Below are 6,311 nucleotides of genomic sequence, written 5' to 3'. Positions count from 1 at the left end.
AGCGGCATCTTGAACTCCCGAGAAACCTCAATGAGCTTGGTTATTGTGTGGATATGGTCGAGGACCTGATGGTACAAGCGCGAATGATCAAGTACGACATCATTGGTCTGACCGAGACAAGAAGGCACGAATCTCACCATGCCATTTTCGACACTGGAGAAGAATTGTTCCTCAGAACATGCGATAAAAGAGGTGTTGGAGGCATCGGTGTCCTTGTCAACACAAACTTGGCCAAGAGCATTGATTCATTCGAATGCCTAACAACCCGAATCGGACGTTTACATTTGAATAGATGTGGCTCACTGCCTGCAGTTTCTATCTTCGTTGTCTACGCACCAACATCTCATTATGATGAAAGAGAAATCGAGAAGTTCTACATGGAGCTTGAGAAGTTCTATAAAGAAGACCACACCTTCTACAAGATCATTGTGGGTGATTTTAATGCCAAGATAGGACCGAGAAGATCAGCTGAAGAACTTCACATCGGGACCCATGGCCTAGAATGGAACGAACAGGGTGAGAGACTGTCAGAGTTCATCATGTTGACCAAGACCATCCATGGTAACTCATAGTTCCAGAAGGCAGAATCTAAACGATGGACATGGGAGTCTCCCGGTGGACGATTCCACAACGAAATAGACCACATCATATTCAATCGACGGTTTTGCCTGACTGATGTCGCTGTTGTCCCAAAATTTCGAACAGGATCGGACCACCGTCTCCTTCGTGCAAAATTCTACTTCACAGAGCGGGGAGAAAGGGCTGCAAAGTTCAAAAAGAGAACTCCCAGAATGACCACCAACTGGGAACTCTTTGGTACTATTGCGGCAACATGGGAAGATGCCATTGTTGACAACATTGACGAGGAATATGATCGACTGGTTCAGCACCTCCATGAATGTGCGAGGAACGCCAAGAGAGAGATAGCCACAAAAAGTCGCCTATCTTCGAAAACTCTTGAGCTAATTCGCCAGCGTGGTTTGGCGCATGCCTCAGGCAACCGCAAGCTAACGTCTGAGCTTGCAAAGCAGTGCAGAGATGCGATCAAGGAAGACCTCAAAGAGAGAAGAGCAGAAGTACTGGTAGATGCGGCAGAAGCCGGGAAAAGTATTCGTAAGGCCCGCCTGTCCTTCGCCAACTATAAGACCAAGATGACTGCCCTCCGACGTCCTGATGGATCCATCACATCCTCCAGAACGGCAATGGAGAAGATTATCCATGACTTCTACTCAAATCTCTTCGATAGCCATGTCCACTTGCCAACATACCAAATTCCACAGGATGGGTATGTTGTTCCCAACGTTCTCCCCTCCGAAATCTGACACGCCATTTCGTCGGTAAAGAAACAAACAGCACCCGGCCCAGACAAGGTCAGACCTGAACACCTGAAGAACCTGCCGTCAGTACTCATCAATACACTGGCTCGGCTCTTCACTTGCTACCTGTCTGAATGCAAGGTTCCGTCCCAATGGAAAACCAGCAGGACCGTACTACTGTTCAAGAAGGGAGACATCCATGACATTGGCAACTATCGCCCGATCTGCCTATTGTCTGTCATCTACAAGTTGTTCACTCGAGTCATCCTGAATAGGATTGGCAGAACACTAGATGAAGGACAACCATGCGAGCAAGCAGGGTTCCGCAAAGGATTCAGCACCATCGAGGTACAGTTGTAGACTTAGAAATTTTTGTGCTTGGGTTTCAGTTATACAATGATCGAGTGCCCATCCCTCCACCAGTGCCCATTCTCCACCACCACTGATCCCAGTACCACCCCCCCTCCCCAATCCCACCCTGCCTCTGTGGCAGGGTATTCCCTTTTGTTCTCTATCTCCGTTTGGGTGCTGTGGTTTGCAAAAGAGGCATTGAGTGGCAATCATGTTCGGTCTATAGTCTACTTTCAGCATGCATCTCCCATCCTGGGAGGATCCTTCCAACACCCTTTATTTGGTGCTTCCTTCTCTATCTGAGCTGCCTTTTCCCCCGTCTGTGCGGCTCACCTCCAAGCCATGGAGTAAACCTCCTGGTACTAATCTAGGCTATTCTTGGATGTTACAAAATAGGAGAACTTACTTTTGAGGAGGACATACCCAGCAGTAGTTAGGGCTTTCTCTTAGCTTAGTGCTCCTGGTGATGATTTGGGTTCTACATAATATGGGAGTCTGCCATGTGCAAAACAAACACTCTATTATACAGCCTCACTTGATGACTTGATATCCCGTTACTCATCGATTTGCTTGAGTGGGTGCCAGTAACATCTCCATTCATCCCTGTTGCATGTTAACGTAGCCCAATGGCATCTGCTCGTTCTAGGAACATGAAGAGCCTCAAACTGATCGTTCAGGTTCTTGATGAAAAAGTCTGACCATCTCGTAGGTGGGCGGCCATGCGGTCTTTTGACTTCTTGTGGAATCCAGCCGGTAATGGCTCTAGTCCAGCAGTCGTCTCCAAATCTCATTACGTGTCCATCCCATCTGATTTTCGATGCCTTGACAAACGAGACAACGTTCCTGATTCTTGAGCATTGATGGAGGTCGGAACTCTGAATTCCTTCTCTCATTTGAGTGAAAGTGATACTCCAAGCATAGCTCGTTCAATTCCTCTTTGGGAGACCCAAATAGAGTTCTATCTCATCCTGTTTTCATAGGGCCCAGGTCTCTGAGGCATATGTAATGCAGGAAGAACAGTGGAAACGAAAAGATGTGCCCGGAGCCAGAGGTTCTTCGTGCTCTTAGCTATTTCTTTGATGCTCTTGAAGGCGTTCCAAGCTGCTCTCTTCCTCCTGCGCAACTCAGGTACCAGGTCATTCGTCATGTTGGCTTCTCGACCTAGGTACACATAACTGTTGCATTCGGAGATGGTGGTTCCGTTGAGAGTGAATGGAGCGTCAGGAACAAGGCTGTTTCTCATAAACATTGTCTTCGTAAGATTCAGCTGTAGTCCGACCTTTCCACATTCACGGTCAAAGTCGTTCAGCATTTGTGCCGCTTGGCTGATGTTTGGTGTTATTAGAACGATGTCATCAGCAAAGCGGAGGTGGTGTAGTTGCCGACCATCTATCTTCACTCCCATTCCTTCCCATTCCCATTCTATACAGCCTCAGAACTTAATTTTTATATATTTTTAAAATTACTTTTTTACTTTATTTAAACACCATGATTTACAAAATTGTTCCATAATATAGTTGCTACAGTCATTTAATGTTCCAACACCAGTCCCTCCACCGGGTCCCCACTTCCCAACTATCCCTCAAGCCTGACCCTAGCAGGCACAAAAAGAAAATGTATTTCATATTTATCATTACAAATAAATGACTAATAAAATTAGAAAAAATACTTCAGTAAAAGAAAATTTGTGAAAATATTTGTATCTCACCATGGAGTTATTAAGTGCTTGTCTGAGAATTTAGTAAGCTGTTTTGTTGCTAGTTGAGACTTCTGTGTTATTGCTTTTGTTTTATTGAGCTTCTATGTTATTTTCACCCCTAATTTGGTGTGCTCCCACTGCGATGTCAGTATTGTAGAATTTGGAGGTGTTGCAATTTCAGTTGTTGGAATTGGAAACCTCAGAATCTGTGGAAGTAGGCCAATGAGTTGACACAGCCTATGGGATGTGGGTATCCTCCACTCCAAGAAGACCCTCAGATTCTCAGCCTGAAAACTGATGTACCTGAAATTTTTGTGGTTTGGTGTCTCCGCAGAGATTAGTTATGAAGCAAAGGAGTTGGGCCACTGGCACGGTGGCAGCTGTTGGGCCACTGGCACAGTGGTAGATGTGGGTACAGCTGTCAGAACTTCAGGGGGTTTGGAGCTCAGCCTACCCCCACTCTTTCAGAGAGCGCCCCAGAGTTTTTTCATCTGGGAGATTGGTGTATGCATAATTTTTAGCTACTTTGTTCGCATCACTTCTGAGAGTTTGTTGTGAATCTGTGGAGCAGGGCAGGTGGGTGAATTGACTTGGCAGAGGCTTGGGATGTGGGTGTGGTTTTCAGGGGTGAGGGGTGGGGGTGGGGTTAAGAATGCCTGCCCTTGCTTTGAGAAGACCTCAGAACTTAATTTTTTAAATTATATATATATATATATTTTTAGAGAGCAGAACTCTAGCTAAATTGAAGACACTTTCTGAGTCATTGCTCTTCACCCATGTATGTAGATAAAAGTGTCCCATGGAATATTAAAGTAGAAGCCAGGAATCTCGGAATATAGTGAAGATTGCATTTAAAAATTAGTACTTCACCGTAGAGATAGCACAATGGGTAGGGTGCTTGCCTTACATACAGCCAACTGGGGTTTGAACCCTGGCATTCTATATGGTCCCCTGAGCTCCTCTGGGAGTGATTCTTAAGTTCAGGGCCAGGAGTACCTCCTAAGCATCACAGGATATGAAAAAAAAGTAGTACTTATATGATGTATTTTAGGTATATATATATATCAGAATTCCCTATATAAAGGTACCATGTAATTAGTAGAGCTTAGTTTGACCTTTGCTATACATTTTTAACTAAAAATATTTAGAGTTACTTTTTCTCTCAAAATATTTTAAAAGAATATTCCTGAATCCTTATCAATAAATAGAAACAAGGCACTCGTTTATATCATGTTCAATCTTATCAGGATTATATGGAGCCAGAAGTGGTTGTCACATAAATGGAATTTATTCCAACAGGGTTCTAGCCTTTCTTCAATTGTTGAAAATCAATTCATTTTCAGACTTTAGTATCTGATTTTCAGAGTACAAGAAGCTTGATGGAAAAAACAATTGAAAGTAATCAGGTTCTCTTTATGTGCTTGGCTTAAAACTGTTCAGGCTGTCGAATGTGATATGAATCAGAGGGACTTGATAAATATTCCTAAGAACACCAAGATGGCTCACCTTAGCAGATGTGTGATTTTCTGTGAAATTCAGATCGAAACAAGCACATTTAGAATAAAAGGGAATTTTGATCATTGCATTTTAACTTTTTTTTTAAAAGAATTTTGCCAAAAATAACAGGTAATAACTTTATTAGAGAGCCCAAAAAGGAAAATGGATACTGGCAGATGGTCAGTAATTTGAGGTTAATATATTGTGGCTCGTGTGCAGCATTTAAGAATCATTTTATTTATTTCCAGGGAAGTGCGTAGTTTTTCAGTATTTCTTAATTTGAAGTTTACCCAGTAGGAGCAAAGTATTGAAAGTATATTTCCTACCAGATTGAGAAAAATTATTGTTCAAATATTTGAAATTCTGGAATGTTGGATTGTGGATAACTAAAATTATTCTAGCTATGATAATTAGAAATGTATTACACTTTTATAAATAATGCACTTCTTATCATAGCTCTGAATAGACTACTGAGGAAAAGCATTTATTCTATTCCAGAATTTAGCATGCAATGAAATAGCTTTTAAAATCATTTTTAAAAAGTCTGGGGGTATTATGCTGCCAGCAGGTCAATATGTACCTGTAAGGCAAGTGCATCAGCAGCCTGATGGCACCGTCACGCTTTCAGATACCCCAAAATTGCTGCTGTGCCTTTGGCCAGACCCCAACAACTTGGGGTAAAGTTTACCAAGAAAGTAAATGGCCAAAAGTTAGGTATGTGGGAGACACACCCACAAACCACATCTGGCTCAGCTATGTAATTGGAGGCATGGCCTCTCTGGTTCCTGATCGAACTGCTTAACAGCCATGATCCCAGAGACTCAGAAACGAATCTCGGAACCCAAAGGCTTTTGGCAGAAATGCAACCTGTTCCTAAAGTAGGTTACTGGCGCTGGGCCACTCAGGTGGGAATAGGTTTCGTGCCTTGGTCTGTTCCCCTTGGCGGTCTAGTGACCACCATCTTCCAGAGGCAACTGGACAGTCAGGTTTGGGCCTGCAGTGACGAGACACGCAGGGCCTCACCAGATGAGGGTGGAACCGGCCATTTCCTCCCCATCCCAGTGAGATCCTGAGTCGTCGCCTACAAACAACCTCTCTGGCTCCTGATCAAGATAATTAACGGCCATGATCCCAGAGACTCAGAAACAAATCTCGAAACCCAGCAGCTTTTGGCAGAAATGCATCTGGACCGCATACAAGGTGACCGCCGCTGCCTCAGAGCTTCTTGGAAAGCCAAGTATGAGCCGGCAGTGATGGGGCAACTGCAGTCTCATGAGAAGGGGGTCAGTACCGGCTCATCCTTCACACCCTGCCGAGGTCACGAGTTGCCCCCCACAATCAGCTCTCTGGCATGGCCATGGCTCCAGAGGCAAAAGGATTTAATCCAGAGTCCAACCACTTGCGACAGAAAAGTGAATGGACCATGCGTTAAACTACGGTGCCATGCC

This window comes from Sorex fumeus, unplaced genomic scaffold, assembly GCF_029834395.1.
Source record: "Sorex fumeus unplaced genomic scaffold, SorFum_2.1 ptg000098l, whole genome shotgun sequence".
NCBI classification, from domain to species: Eukaryota; Metazoa; Chordata; class Mammalia; order Eulipotyphla; family Soricidae; genus Sorex; species Sorex fumeus.
This window is presented reverse-complemented; position numbering follows the sequence as displayed.